The following is a 17216-nucleotide window of genomic DNA, read 5'->3' as shown; positions in this document are numbered from 1 at the left end:
TAGAGAGTGTTCAGGCCATAGCAGCGACACTATTAAAAAAAAGGCAAAAGACAACGGTTAAAAGCCGTTGTTGTAGGTCAAATAAAACCGTTGTTAGAAGCCTTGTGGTTAAAGGGTGNACCTTGTGGTTAAAGGGTGTGCTCAAAGACAACGGTGAAAAACCGTTGGCATAGTTATATAAGACCGTTGTGAAAGGTCATGTGGTTAAAGCATTGGCTAAAAGACAACAGTTTTGGAGTTATGTGGTAGTTACAGTTTGCGACGGTTTTTAAAAACCCGTTGCAAATTAATGTGCGACGGACATCATCGTTAACCGTCGCTACAATTAGCGACGGTCGTAATATACACCGTCGCTAAATTTAGCGACGGTGTTTTTTAAACTTCGTCGCTAATATTAGCGACGGTTTTGTATGCTTTCACTTCGTCGCTAATTTTTTCATTAAAATAAAAAAAATTTTACTTTTAATATTTTAATAAATATACAAAAAAAACTAACAATGCTAATTATATTCTTGATTTATCGTCGAAAATACTATATTCTTGATTTTAAAAATTTATTAAACTTTAAAGAGAAAATCGAAACTAAAATTGTGTAAGGGAGAAAAATTTTAAGTGTTGTGAAGTGGTATGGTAGAAAATGGACTGAGGGTGGTGATATTTATAGACAGTTTGCGACAGTTTTGACTTTAACCATCGCAAATAGCGACGGTTATTTTTTTAACTGTCGCCGATTTAAAATTAGCGACGCTTTTACAAGAACTGTTGCTATATTTAGCAACGGTTATTAAGAACCGTCGCTAAATATAGCGACAATTAAGTATAAACCGTCGCTAATTATAGATCGGCGCTCAGTTTTACGAAAACGGTCGCTAAAATTAGCGACGGTTTAGCGCTCAGTTTTACCACACCGGTCGCTAAAATTAGCTACGGTTTAGCGCTCAGTTTTAACAAAACGGTCGCTAAAATTAGCGACGGTCTAGCGCTCAGTTTTACCAAAGCGGTCGCTAAAATTAGCGACGGTTTAGCGCTCAGTTTTACCAAAACGGTCGCTAAAATTAGCGACTGTTATACAAAAACCGTCGCTAAGTTTAGCGACAGTTCTCGTAAAATCGTCGCTATATCTANATTAAGTATAAACCGTCGCTAATTATAGATCGGCGCTCAGTTTTACCAAAACGGTCGCTAAAATTAGCGACGGTTTAGCGCTCAGTTTTACCAAAACGGTCGCTAAAATTAGCGACGGTTTAGCGCTCAGTTTTACCAAAACGGTCGCTAAAATTAGCGACTGTTATACAAAAACCGTCGCTAAGTTTAGCGACAGTTCTCGTAAAATCGTCGCTATATCTACATCGGCGACAGTTTTGCTTAAAATCGTCGCTAAATTTAGCGACGGTTATACTTCAACCGTCGCAATATTTAAATTAGTGACGGTATAGTATAACCGTCGCTAATTTTAGCGACAGATTTTACTTAAACGGNACGACAGTTTTGCATAAAACCGTCGCTAAATTTAGCGACGGTTATACTTCAACCGTCGCAATATTTAAATTAGTGACGGTATAGTATAACCGTCACTAATTTTAGCGACAGATTTTACTTAAACGGTCGCAAAATCTAATGTTGACAACAAAATTTGTAGAAAAACCAGTTGAAAGACAACGGTTTTTTACAAACCGTTGTCGTAGCTTGAAGAAAAACGCTAATAGACAACAGTTTAAAAACCGTTGTCGTAGAGCCCAAAAAAAATGCTCATAGACAACGGTTTTTAAAAATTGTTGTCGTAGATATAGCAAAGACAACGGTTTTAAAGAAAATGTTGTCTTTGAGCGGATTTTTTTGGCCTACGACAACGGTTTTTGTTAAAACCGTTGTTAAAAGTAAAAAGACAACGGTTTTTGTTAAAACCGTTGTCTTTGATGTGTTGTTAAAACAGATTTTTCTTGTAGTGCGACCTCCGCATACACTATGCAAACTCAACTATAGCCCCATACGTCCAACAATCAATAAATCAAGGCGACCTCCGCCATATCAAATCTGAATCGAAAGTGGCTCAATATGCAATGTAATGATGCAATTCAATATCATAATCTCTATATCATAATACTCATCTCAAGACAACAATCATCATCAAGTCACAAATAATTCATCGAGCCATAGAATTTTCAAATTAAAATAAATATGATACTTTTACCTCGTATGTTACCGACCGTAACATACCTTTCAAATATTACAAAAAAAAGATCGAAATGTGTAGGTGAGAAGTCTTGAAACTCTGAATTCTACTATAAATCAAAAACTTTGATCATCTATCAAAACAGAGTAGTTTCTGTTCAAAATTCATAATTAATCCAATATTGCTTCGAATCAAGATCCGTAAATTTCTTAACCGTAATATGCCATAAAAACATTTATTGAATCATTTTATCAAACACATGACATGTGTGCTAAAGAGTTAGCTCCTTTACTTTGCCCTTGTCTTCAATTCTATTTCTTTTCAAAATATCAATACATACAATAATAATACCATCAATCATTATATTAACAACTTTACCTTAACACTCAAACCAAACAACACATTGTTTTCTATTCAATTACTAACTCAAGGAAATAAGCTTTCTAGCCTTGCTTCTAAACCCTTGAGGAGAAGAACTTCTGATAGGATCGATTAACGTAGCAAGAGTGTTTAGAAGGGGGGTTGAATAAACACTCACAATTAAAACTGATCTTTTTGAGTTTTGAGTTCAGTTTGGTGAGAAACTGATTCTCGGAATCTTGCTGGTCAATGACAATCAGTTAAACTATAGTAGTTGCGGAAATTAACTGACTGAAAGATAGAATACAAAACTGAAATAAAATACACAAGGATTGTTTCTGGATGTTCAGAGATTTCAATTACTCCTACGTCACCCCTTCTATCTCAAGGATAGGATTTCCACTAAAAGACTTTGATCGAATACAAGATTTGTACGGACCCACTTCAGTTTGGACTTATCGCTGCCAAAAGCTGAAACTCTTAGTATTACAAAATGTTCTCAGTGCGTAACTATTCTTAGCACTATCGAATTTAACGATTATTACAAAGTGCTAGTGAGCGCAAATTGTAGCCTTGACTGCTACGAATAAATCAAGTAAGGGTGAGCAAAGATTTTGACAGAGTAACAGCAAGCTTTGAATAGAGTAATCTGTTTTTTTTTTAGCTGTTCTTCTGTCATATTTATAAGCTTCCTTTCCAACGGTAACTTGAGATATGTTTGAATCTTTGTATCCGTTGATTGCCACTTCATCATTCCTTGGGCATTGTTTGCTTCATTTATTGTAATGCGGCATCTTAATTGCTTTAGCCGAAATGCGTTGTTCAAAGCTGTATTGATTGAAGTCCGGCGTTTCATATTCAGTTGCAATATGCTATGTCTCTTTGTCGGTTGATTGTTCTTTCCCGAGACATGTTTTGTTGAAGGAAGCATACGGCTGAATATATCAACTGATCGATTTCCAATTGATCAGTTTTCTTTATTAGATCTGCTGATTTCAGTTGTTAAGTCCAGTTGCTGAATATAATTGCGCGTATCAGTTGGTTGATGAGTTTGTCAAAATCTAGACTTTAGAGTTTGGTTCATATTTTGTCAAACGCCGGAATTTTTATGAAATCTATTGATTTCAGTTGTTAAGTCCAGTTGCTGAATATAATTGCGCGTATCAGTTGGTTGATCAGTTTGCCAAACTCCAGAATTTAGAGTTTGGTTCATATTTTGTCAATCGCCGGAATTTCGTTTCAAACAATTTCCCCCTTTATGGTGTTTGACAAAACTAAGTAAATAATAACTGATCGTCTGAACGCATTGTAGATAAAATAAGAGGTTGATCTTGATCATCTGAAAGCTGAATAATAAGCCACACGAATACGAGATAGACTTGTAGAGATTTTTCTTCAACGAGAAGATTTCTTCTATTGTTCTAGAATCTCTTTGATTTCTTCCCCCTTTTTGTCAAACAACTCTATCTTCAAGGATAATTTCCGAACATCTGTTGATAGAAAGTTGACAGAGTTGGATATGTTTTCAACAGCAGAGGTTAAAGCGATTTGAAGTACATCTATCTTTCTTGATACGAGTGTCTCCACAGCATCAACTCTTTTGCTGATAGAGTCTTGATTCACTGAGAGACTCTTAGCCAAACCTCTGTTCTTCTGAATATCATCCACTGTTCGAGAGAGAGATGTTAAAGTATCTTGAATTGTCGTCAGTTTCTGATAGTTGATGTGGGGCACCGGTTCTGACATTTAATATTAATAATTATAAATGTAATAAATCAAATGATTGAGTAAAATACATAATCAGTGGTTCACCAACCGACATAAATATCGTTAAAATAATTTAAAGATCTCAAATACTTGAAATATAAATTTTAACATGCCAAAATAAAGTAGTGAACCAAAGAAATCCAACATCATCACATAGCTCCTAAGACCCGAGAATCTCACTCTAACTCGTATCTCCTCGCCTGGAGCTGGACTTTGGCATCCCAAGCCTCACCTCACCTACCGTCAAGCACATGAAAACAAGAGGTAGCCGACGTGCCGATGAGTATAAACCCAGTATGATACAATCACTAACATATGAGAATTAAAATTACAAATAGTTCATATAATTTCATAAAGATGCAATATAATGCAATGCATGATCAGAAGCTATAAGATATCAATAAATCTCAAGATCAAGTGAATCATCTGGTCATAGGGTACCCAAGAGAAGAGAATCCCCCAGCAACATCCACCGACTCATCCGCTCGGGGTGGGTTGCTGTGTTCTACAATCCCAGGACTATGGTGCACCTATAGATAGTGTTTAGGCCATAGCAGCGACCTCCGCATACACTATGCCAACTAAACTATAGCCCAATACGTCCAACAAATCAATAAATCAAGGCGACCTCCGCCATATCAAATTTGAATCGACAAGTGGCTCAATATGCAATGTAATGATGCAAATCAATATCATCATCTCGATATCATAATAAACTCATCTCACTACAACAATCATCATCATATCACAAGTATTTCATCGAGCCATAGAATTTTCAATTTAAAATAAAAATGATACTTTTACCTCGTATGTTACCGACCGTAACATACTTTTCAAATATTACCAAACGGAGATCGAAAGGTGTAGTCGAGAAGTCTTGAATCTTTGAAGTATACTATAACTCAAGAACTCGGTTCATTTATCAAAATAGAGCAGTTTATGTACAAAATTCATAATTAATTCAATATTGATTCAAATCAAGATCCGCGAATTGGATATGCAAGAAAACTCAAAGCCCAACAATTGTTCTTCACAAAGTCTTGTCAAACAAAGTAGTTTACCTATTCGTTCATAATCTGAAACATACAACATCATTCTCACGAATTCTGCGTCAACACATTTCTTGCACACTTTATTATTTTGAGCATAACTTCCTCAATATCCAATGGAATCAAGCCAATTTGTTATCATTGCGAAGATAAGACAATGCTCTATAACTTTCATTTGAACATTAAATTCATAATCCCAACCGATTAATACCAGAATTTGAATAAACATAAGGCATGTACACAAATCTGCATTAACTCGGAATTTCAGACCAGTTTTAGTAAAAATTACATATCTCTCTCATTTCTTAATGGAATTGAGTGATTCAAGAACCAAATCAAAGCTAACTCAATGCTCTACAAGTTTGATGAAGACCATAACATCAAAATCAAAATATAACCGTCCCATATACCCGAAATACAGTAGGCATAAAAACTGATCTTGCACAAAAACAAGAAACCATGCTCATATCCATTTTAAATTCAAACCGACTCAATTACAACATCTTCTACATCTTAATATCTCAAATATCAATTCTAAACTTCAACCCATTTCCAAACTTGAATAAAAATGGAAAATACTTACATCCTCGTGAAGCCCGTGATGAGAGGATCACAAATCTAGCTTCATTTCATATTTTTACTTGAGCAATCTCCCATAAAATAAGGAAGAAATTTCGAAAATGGAAGGGAAGAAGGTTTCGATGGAGGAGAAGGAGGAGAAATGATTGGAGGAGGTGAAAGTTGACTTAAATATTGATTTTTCGCGTATGTAGCGCCGCAGCGCCATTTTATAGCGCCTCAGCACCAAATTCCCGAACTGTCAGCGCCTAGGCGCCACTATTCAAACGCCGCAGCGCGTGAATAGTAACTCGTGAACAATAACTTTTTTTTTTCCAATTTTTTTTTTAATTCGGTTATTACAATTCCTCCCCTCTAAAAATAAATTTCGTCCTCGAAATCAAATTATCAATTTCAAGTCTACGATGGAATGATCAATACTGAAAATAAGACTGAAAATAGAAGCATACTTCATTTGAATAACTCTGGATATTTTTGTCTCATTTTGTCTTCTAATTCTCAAGTTGCCTCCTCGACACCATATCTGTTCCACTGCACTTTAATCAATAGTATCAATTTATTTCTGAGTTGCTTATCTTTTCTATCTAGAATTTTAATCGGTCTCTCAATATAACTCAAAGTCTGATCTAACTCAACCTCGTCAGGTGGAAGTACATGAGAAGGATCTGGATGATATTTCCTCAACATAGAGACATGAAAAACATCATGAACACCTGATAATGCAGGAGGAAGAGCTAATCTATAAGCCAAATCACCAACACGTTCCAAAATTTCATACGGACCTACAAATCTCGGTGATAATTTTCCTTTCTTTCCAAATCTAACTGTAGCACGAAAAGGAGATATTTTCAGAAAAACTCTGTCACCTTTCTCAAAAATCAATGGTCGTCTCCTGATGTTCGCATACTTAGCCTGCCTATCCTAAGCAGCTCGCATACGACTCTGAATCAATTTCACCTTCTCTGTCATATCTCTTATCATATCATGTCTTACAATTGGTGCTTCAGATAAATTGTCCCAATACAAAGGAGATCGACACTTCCTGCCATATAGTGCTTCAAATGGTGATATTCCAATGCTCATTTGATAACTGTTGTTATAAGAAAACTCGACAAGTGGTAACAAATCCTGCCAACCAGAAATCCATCCCTACAGCTCTTAGCATATCCTCTAATGTCTGAATAGTACGTTCTTACTGACTGTCTGTCTGAGGATGATATGCTGTACTCAAATGCAACCGAGTACAAAGGGCCTCTTGTAAACTCTGCCAAAAATGAGAAGAAAATCTAGGATCACGATCTGATACAATGGACTTAGGCACACCATGCAATCGCAAAACTTCTCTGATGTACAATATAGCCATCTGATCATGCCTATATGTCATCTGATAAGGAATGAAACACGAAGACTTGGTTAATCTGTCAACGATAACCCAAATTGCATCGCAACCCCTCGACGACCTCGGCAATTTCGTTACAAAGTCCATGGTGATATGGTCCCACTTCCATTCTGGAACCTTAAGGCTATGCAGAAGACCTCTTGGTCGCTTCTTTTCTACTTTCACTTGTTGACAATTCAAACATCGAGATACAAATTCTACTATGTCAGATTTCATTCTTTTCCACAAAAAATGTTTTTTCAAGTCATTGTACATCTTTTTACTTCCAAGGTGTACACTGAACTTACTGCAATGAGCATCACGCAAAATCTGTATCCTCAATTCTGAAATATTAGGAACTTCAATACGATCATTCACAAACAAAATACCATCAGTACTGACCTGAAATTCTGACTGATGTCCTGATCTGACGAGTTCAACTGATTTCTGAATGCTTTGATCTACCCTTTGGGCTTCTCTAATTTTTACAAACAACTCTGGCTCTGCCTGAATCACAAATACTCTTACTGGTTGAGTATCTACCACAAAATCCAAACCAGAAAGACAACAGTCTTCTACTAAATCAGATACACTGCTAGTGATCAAGGACATACTGCGTACTTATCTGCTCAAAGCATCGGCTGCTGCATTAGACTTGCCTGGATAATATTCTATTTCGCAATCATAGTCTTTTAACAAGTCCAACCAACGTCTCTGTCTCATGTTCAGCTCCGCTTGTGAAAAGAGGTATTTCAAACTCTTATGATGAGTGAATATCTCAAATGTCTCCCCATACAAGTAGTGACGCCAAATCTTTAGAGCAAAAACCACTGCTGCTAGTTCCAAGTCATGTACTGGGTATTTAGACTCATGTGGCTTCAACTGTTGTGAAGCATAGGCAACAACACGACCATGCTGCATTAATACACAACCCAGTCCTTGATGTGAAGCATCAGTGTGCACTGTAAATCCTCATACACCTGATGGAATAGTCAGAACTGGAGCACTAGTCAATCTCTTTTTAAGTTCAACAAAACTAGCCTCACATGCCTGAGACCAAATAAATGGTGCATTCTTTTGTTCAGCTGGGTAATTGGCCTTGCAATCTGTGAGAATCCTTCAATAAATCTGCGATAATATCCTGCCAAACCCATAAAACTACGCACCTCAGGAACTGATGTCGGTCTAGACCAATTGATGACTGCCTCAACTTTACTCGGATCAACTGATATACCAGTACTCGAAATCACATGTCCAAGAAAAACCACTCTATCCAACCAAAACTCGCATTTGGATAATTTAGCATACAACTTTTTAGTTCTCAAAACTGCAAAACTGCTCTCAAGTGCTCGGCATGCTCAAATTCAGATTTTGAATAAATAATAACATCATCAATGAAGATCACAACAAATTGATCTATATACCGTTGAAACACACGGTTCATCAAATCCAGAAATACCGCAGGTGCATTGGTCAACCCAAAAGGCATTACCAAAAATTCAAAATGCCCATACCTGATACGAAAAGCAGTCTTAGGCACATCTGCCTCTCTAACTCTTAAATGATGATATCCAGATCTTCAATCAATCTTAGAATATACTGAAGAACCCTGCAACTGGTCAAAGAGATCATCAATCCTTGGTGAAGGATACTTATTCTTTACTGTCGCTTTATTCAATTGTCTATAATCGACACAAAGCCTCATAGACCCGTCTTTCTTCTTCACGAATAAAACCGGAGCACCCCAAGGTGAAACACTTGGTCTTATATATCCTTTAGCCAATAAATCCTCAAGCTGTTCCTTTAGTTTCTTAAGTTCAATTGGCGCCATCCTATAAGGAGCTCTATAAATAGGCTGTGTATCTGACATCAACTCAATGTTGAACTCAATCTCTCGGACTGGTGGAAATCCTGGAATTTCATCTGGAAATACATCTGAAAATTCACTAACAATTGGAATATCTATCAATTTAGGTACTGACCTTAAAATATCAATTGCATACACCAAGAAACATTCTGCTCCTTTCTGCAACAAACGAGTCATAGAAAAAATAGATATCAAAGGAATCTTAGCTCGAGAACCCTTATCATAGAACGTCCAGTGATCTGTCAAATCAGGCCTAAATTTAACAATCTTCTGAAAACAATCTACAGTAGCCCTGTATCTTGTCAGCATGTCAATGCCAACTATGCAGTCAAAATCAGACATCTCCAACCCAATACAATCAAGTTCAATGACATTATCCTCATAACGAAATTCACAACCATTTATCATTTCAGTCGACTTCATTACTTTGCCCAGTGGAGTAGAAATAGATAATGTAGATGATAATGGCATAGAATGCAACGAATGCAATGTGACAAAGTGCTCAGCTATGAAAGTATGTGATGCACCGGTATCCATCAAAACATAAGCAGGATAACCTGAGAGAAAACAATTACCTGCAATGACATTATCTGGAGCATTATGTGCCTCATCCTCAGTGAGTGCAAAAACTCGGGCCTGTTGTCTAGGTGGCTGTCCTACCCTGTGGCTACCACTCTGTTTGTTCTGATCTGATCGGTTTGACTGCTGATAGGAATGATTTGTAGGGGTCTGGCGGTTCTGGTGAGGTGTCTGTCTCGATGATCCCCCACTCTGAGATATATCACTGCCACGGTTAGGACACACTCGAGCATAGTGTCCCACCTGATTACACAAGTGGCAAGCTCCCGAGACTCCTCTACACTGATTGGTATAGTTTCTACCACCATTGACCACAAGTCGGGCCTGAATAACCAGTGCTCTGAACTGAACCAGACTGTCTCGATCCACTAGAACTCGAAAAATTACTGCCATGCCTCTTAAATTGTTTCCCTCTAGCCCTAAACTGCTCCCTTATGTTGCAACTATTACCGCTACTATTACCCTTCCTGAACTGCTGTCGATTATGTGGCTGTTGGGGTCGTTGCATATACTGAGAACCTCTCTGCCTAATGATTCCGGTTTTAGCTCCTTTGGCTCGATCAAGATCCTCAACAAAAGTGTTAGGCTTTCCAGTATTAACCAGGGTAAAGATATCAGAATTAAGATCATTTATGAAGTGATTGACCTTAACTTCTTCATCAGATGCTACATGAGGAGCAAATCTCAGTAAATTTGAGAACTTAGCGACATAGTCCTCAACATTCAGATTTTCCTGCTTCAAATTTGTAAACTCGGCTCCCCTATCTTTCCTGTATGAGGTAGGAAAGAAACGCTGATAAAATTCAGATTTAAAGATATCCCAGGTAACAATCGTACCTCGACTCTCTAAAGCTTTCTTGGTCATGATCCACCAACTTTTAGCAACATCCAATAACTGATGAACAACTAACTTGATTCTACGATCATCTGGATACTCAAGAGATTCAAATAATTGGTCCATATTCTCCAACCAGTTCTCACACTCTAATGCATTCTCTGTACCCTTCAACATCGGTGGGTGCAAAGACTGAAATCTGGCTAACAGTATCTCCATCGGAGTCGGAGTTATATCCATCTGAGTATGAGTAGCACTGCCCTGATCTTGTGCCACTGGTATGTTCTGTCTAGGTCTACCACGACCTCTACCTCGAGTAGCCATTTCTGATATACAATATATCAAACACATATAAAATCACAATATCATAATCATCTCAATCTTGTATCAATCATCTCTGGCTCTCGAGACTCAATAATCTCAAAAATCTCGAATAAAGCTCAACAATATAATATCTCAATTATAATCATGTATTTCACAGTATGGCACAATGAAAATGCTAGCAAATATATCACATGATCAAGCAATTCGAACTGACTCGATTTACCCAGTTCCCAAATATCATTTGCCCTGATACCACCTAATGTGGGGCCCCGGGTCCGACATCTAATATTAATAATAATAAATGTAACAAATCAAATGATTGAGTAAAATACATAATCAATGGTTCACCAACCGACAAAAATATCATTAAAATAATTTAAAGATCTCAAATACTTGAAATATAAATTTTAACATGCCAAAATAAATTAGTGAACCAAAGAAATCCAACATCATCACATAGCTCCTCAGACCCGAAAATCCCACTCTAACTCGTATCTCCTCGCCTGGAGCTGGACTCTGGCATCCCAAGCCTCGCCTCACCTACCGTCAAGCACATGAAAACAAGAGGTAGCCGACGTGCCGGTGAGTATAAACCCAGTATGATACAATCAATAACATATGAAATTTAAAATGACAAATAGTTCATATAATTTCATAAAGATGCAATATAATGCAATGCATGATCAGAAGCTGTGGGCTATCAATAAATCTCAAGATCAAGTGAATCATCATGTCATAGGGTACCCAAGGGAAGAGAATCCCCCAGCAACATCCACCGACTCATCCGCTCGGGGTGGGTTGCTGTGTTCTACAATCCCAGGACTATGGTGCACCTATAGAGAGTGTTCAGGCCATAGCAGCGACCTCCGCATACACTATGCCAACTAAACTATAGCCCCATACGTCCAACAAATCAATAAATCAAGGCGACCTCCGCCATATCAAATTTGAATCGACAAGTGGCTCAATATGCAATGTAATGATGCAAATCAATATCATCATCTCGATATCATAATAAACTCATCTCACGACAACAATCATCATCATATCACAAGTATTTCATCGAGCCATAGAATTTTAAATTTAAAATAAAAATGATACTTTTACCTCTATGTTACCGACCGTAACATACCTTTCAAATATTACCAAAAGGAGATCGAAAGGTGTAGTCGAGAAGTCTTGAATCTTTGAATTATACTATAACTCAAGAACTCGGTTCATTTATCAAAATAGAGCAGTTTCTGTACAAAATTCATAATTAATTCAATATTGATTCAAATCAAGATCCGCGAATTGGATATGCAAGAAACTCAAAGCCCAACAATTGTTCTTCACAAAGTCTTGTCAAACAAAGTCGTTTACCCATTTGTTCATAATCTTAAACATACATCATCATTCTCACGAATTCTGCGTCAACACATTTCTGGCACACTTTATTATTTTGAGCCTAACTTCCTCAATATCCAATGGAATCAAGACAATTTGTTATGATTTCAAATATAAGACAATGCTCTATAACTTTCATTTGAACATCAAATTCATAATCTCAGCCGATTAATACCAGAATTTGAATAAACAAAAGGCATGTACACAAATCTGCACTAACTCGGAGTTCCAGACCAGTTTTAGTAAAAATTACATATCTCTCTCATTTCTTCATGGAATTGTGTGATTCAAGAACCAAATCGAAGCTAGCTCAATACTCTACAAGTTTGATGAAGACCATAACATTAAAATCAAAATATAACCGTCCCATATACCCGAAATACAGTAGGCATAAAAACTGATCTTGCACAAAAACAAGAAACCATGCTCATATCTATTTTAAATTCAAACCGACTCAATTATAACATCTTCAACATCTTAATATCTGAAATATCAACTCAAATATCAATTCTAAACTTCAACCCATTTCCAAACTTGAATAAAAAAGGAAAATACTTACATCCTCGTGAAGCCCGTGATGAGAGGATCACAAATCTAGCTTCATTTTATATTTTTACTTGAGCAATCTCTCATAAAATAAGGAAGAAATTTCGAAAATGAAAGGGAAGAAGGTTTTGATGGCAGAGAAGGAGGAGAAATGATTGGAGGACGTTAAAGTTGACTTAAATATTGATTTTTCACGTCTGTAGCGCCGCAGCGCCATTTTCTAGAGCCTCAGCGCCAAATTCCCGAACTGTCAGCGCCTAGGCGCCACTATTCAAGCGCCGCAGCGCGTGAATAGTAACTCGTTAACAGTAACTTTTTTTTTGTAAATTCGGGTATTACAGTTGAATTTTTCAGAATGTTCCAGTTTCAGAGAATGCTCTAATTGAGTATGCTGAATCTTGTATACATGATTGATCATTTCATTCATATTCTGCTGAATTTCCTTAATTTCTTCAAGAACTTTATCAAGATTTGTAGAAAAATGAGGCGGAGACTGACAAGACGTTCCTGGTTGCGTTGAGACTTGATCAAAGACCACCATGGTTTTATCAGATATCATCGTTTCAGAAACAGTCTGTGCTGGAACATCTGTTTCAGTTACTGCCACTTGGACGGTAGGAGGTGAAGATTGATGATGATCAGCAAAGATACTTTTCCGCTGAATAGGAGAGACTGCAGGATCTTCAGTTGATTGATCATGAGCTGATGCATCTTCTTGAAAATCAGCTGAGACTTGAGCTGACTCATTAGTTGGAAGTTTTTCAGCAGTAATCAACGCAGCCTCCATATTTGCAGCAATCTGTTGATTTTCAGCAATCATCGTTTCAGAAACAGTCTGTGCTGGAACATCTGTTTCAGTTACTGCCACTTGGACTGTAGGAGGTGAAAATTGATGATGATCAGCAAAGATACTTTCATGCTGAATAGGAGAGACTGCAGGATCTTCCGTTGACTGATCATGAGCTGATGCATCTTCTTGAAAATCAGCTGAGACTTGAGCTGGCTCATTAGTTGGAAGTTTTTTAGCAGTAATCAACACAGCCTCCATATTTTCAGCAATCTGTTGATTTGGTGATGGGCTAGCCACCACTGTTTGATCCTCTATTTCAGAAACAACAGAGCGATTTGATCAGTTGAGTGATCAACTTCTTCAGAAATGGGTTCACTCATAAGAGATTCTTTTGCCACTGCTTGAATAATTTCAACAATGTTGGCGAAAGTCAACTCGGCTTCAGAGTACATCTGATGTTCCACAGTAGATGATTGTGGCACATCCTGAACAGGTTTTTCAGCAACCGGTTGTGGAGATGGCTCTTTCAGCTGGGAGGAGAATGTATCTTCTTTTGTTTTTGAACTGGAGGATTTTTCAGGGAGAACCAATTCCTGATCCTGTTCCCAAAATATGATTTCTATTTGTAGGCCACTAAGATCTGTGTCCAGTTGGGTGAACACAGCTCTATCATAATATGCAGTTGGACCTACGGGATTGTAGTTGGATTTCAGCTTTTCAACCATTCTAGTCAGCTTTTTGGCTCAAATTTGATCAAAGAAATATTTTTGCCTCTCCAATGCCTGGGCAATAGTAGCAGCTTTGACTATTTTCAACACAATCGCTTCAAGTTTAATAAACTTTTTCAGTTGGGATTTGGGCTTCAGCTCTTTGGCAAAAATATCAGTCCTAAACTTCTTCCAACTATCAAAAGATTTCAGTTTCGATGTGGCAAATGCATTGACCTGTTCCCAAACCAGGTCAATGTGAGTTTGGATGGCATTAGATGGCCTTGGCTCTTCAACTAGCTTGCCTTTTCCTTTTTCAGTAGTGAGAATATGANACTCTTTGGCAAAAATATCAGTCCTAAACTTCTTCCAACTATCAAAAGATTTCAGTTTCGATGTGGCAAATGCATTGACCTATCCCCAAACCAGGTCAATGTGAGTTTGGATGGCATTAGATGGCCTTGGCTCTTCAACTAGCTTGCCTTTTCCTTTTTCAGTAGTGAGAATATGAGGAATATCTAAACCTGAGTGAGTGGTGTCCACTGGTTCCCTCAATATAACGCCTTTAGATCTGGCCGGAGGCAAAATGGTAGGGCGATTTACATAAATCAAGGGAGTTCTTACTTTAGTGGGTGCCTTTTCTTCAGTAACTGAATCATCAGATGGAACAACCTGCAAAGGTATAGCCTGAATAGGCTGTTGGGCAGCTGATTGAGTCAAACTCTCAGTTGGAATNGTCAAGGGAGTTTTTACTTTAGCGGGTGCCTTTTCTTCAGTAACTGAATCATCAGATGGAACAACCTGCAAAGGTATAGCCTGAATAGGCTGTTGGGCAGCTGATTGAGTCAAACTCTCAGTTGGAATGAATTTCACCGCTGTTATTGGTTTAGTTCTTTGCGTCCTCGGTCTCTTGACAAGCTTAGGAGAAGGAGTTTTCTCCGAATCTGATTCACTGATAATCAGTTTTCGTTTTGCAGTCTTCAGTTGGGCCAAAGTTTTGGCCTTCTTGACTGGTGTTGGAGCAGGTGGTTGCGTCCCAACCTCCTGTTTGGTTTTCAAAAACTGTTTGGGAGAAATGTCCAGTTTGGTCTTCGGCGGCAAGATGTTCTTGGCAGTGAAGACCTTGAACTTTGATGATTTTCCAGCATTGTCAGCTATCAATCCCTTTATTTTCAGAAGATAATTGATTGGAATAGCAAAGCCTCTTGATTGTTTGGTAGATTGAAGCATTTTCCTTAGAATATTGAAAATAATGTGCCTCCAGTTAGCTTTCTTCTCTCTCATGATGATGGTCATCGCTTGGAGTTTCTCAAGAGTAAGGGCAGCATAAGAGCCAGCCTTAGCCAATATGCCCTTCGCCACAATGTCGGCTAATAATTGAACCTCATGCTTCAGTTCCTTCTTAGGATCGGAAACTTTAATTTTCCGCCCATCAGCAGACAGCAAAGATTGCATTTCTTTAATATCAGATGTTTTGACTTCAGAGAAGCTGACCTACCCAGCAGTTGACAAAGAGAAAATTTCTCCCAAGGTCTCTTCAGATAGGATCAACAGCTGATCATTGACAGTTACAGAGATACTTCCATCAGTAGTGACAAACCCCTTCAGATAGAATTCATTTACTTCCTTGGGGTATATCTCCTGCAAAGATTGTCCCAAAAACATCCTGAGACCAGCAGATTCAATCTTCAGAAAGACGTTCTTAACATCAGCTTCTTGAACTGATAAAACTGAGTCAAAATCAATGGCCATAGTGTTCAACACGTGAGCTGGGATTTGATTCGCCATTTCGAAAGATAAAATGATCTGAAATTCATAAAAGATAAGTTTTGGAATTAGTATGCTCTTAGGAACTGATTGTATGCGTAAGAAAGAAAACTGAATTGAAGCAGGCATAGTACATTTGTTCATGACTGTTCAAATTCGGGACACGTGTCAGTCCAAAAAATTTGAATAAAAATATGTGTACGTGTGCTGTAAGCGTGTGTGCAAAAAGTGAGCGGTTTAAAATAGGCCACGTTATGAAACTGCAGTCACGTCAGTTGATTTGGAATATAATAAAATTGGTAACTTATGTGAGAAGATTTGTAAAATATCCAGCTGAATAATCAGTTGGGAAACTGATTCATTTCAGTTGAGAATTCACAAACAATTGTCCTCTCAGTTAACATTTTCAAAAACTAATATTCCCCCTTAATCGGTGCATAGAATAATTAAAGTGACGATATAAAATAATTTTAAGGGTCAGAAAGATTAACGTTTGCTGAAACGTTGACGGCCCTTCAGCTTCCATGAATTTCGGCTATAAATAGAAGTAACACGGTTAGTTTCAGTCATATTGGTGAAAATATTCAAGACAAAAAGAATGGCAGATACGAGTAGCTCGAGTGCTTCGCCGTTTGCTCTGGTGACCAGGAAGGCTGTTATAGAAGATGAAGTCTTCTATAAGAGTCTTCACTACTGGGAAAAGTTACAGAAGCTTGAGTTCCTGTANGTCAAGACTCTTATAGAAGACTTCATCTTCTATAACAGCCTTCCTGGTCACCAGAGCAAACGGCGAAGCACTCGAGCTACTCGTATCTGCCATTCTTTTTGTCTTGAATATTTTCACCAATATGACTGAAACTAACCGTGTTACTTCTATTTATAGCCGAAATTCATGGAAGCTGAAGGGCCGTCAACGTTTCAGCAAACGATAATCTTTCTGACCCTTAAATTTATTTTATATCGTCACTTTAATTATTCTATGCACCGATTAAGGGGGAATATTAGTTTTTGAAAATGTTAACTGAGAGGACAATTGTTTGTGAATTCTCAACTGAAATGAATCAGTTTCCCAACTGATTGTTCAGCTGGATATTTTACAAATCTTCTCA

This window comes from Primulina huaijiensis, chromosome 15 (assembly GCF_012295235.1).
Source record: "Primulina huaijiensis isolate GDHJ02 chromosome 15, ASM1229523v2, whole genome shotgun sequence".
Taxonomy (NCBI): domain Eukaryota; kingdom Viridiplantae; phylum Streptophyta; class Magnoliopsida; order Lamiales; family Gesneriaceae; genus Primulina; species Primulina huaijiensis.
Note: the sequence above shows the minus strand (reverse complement) of the source record.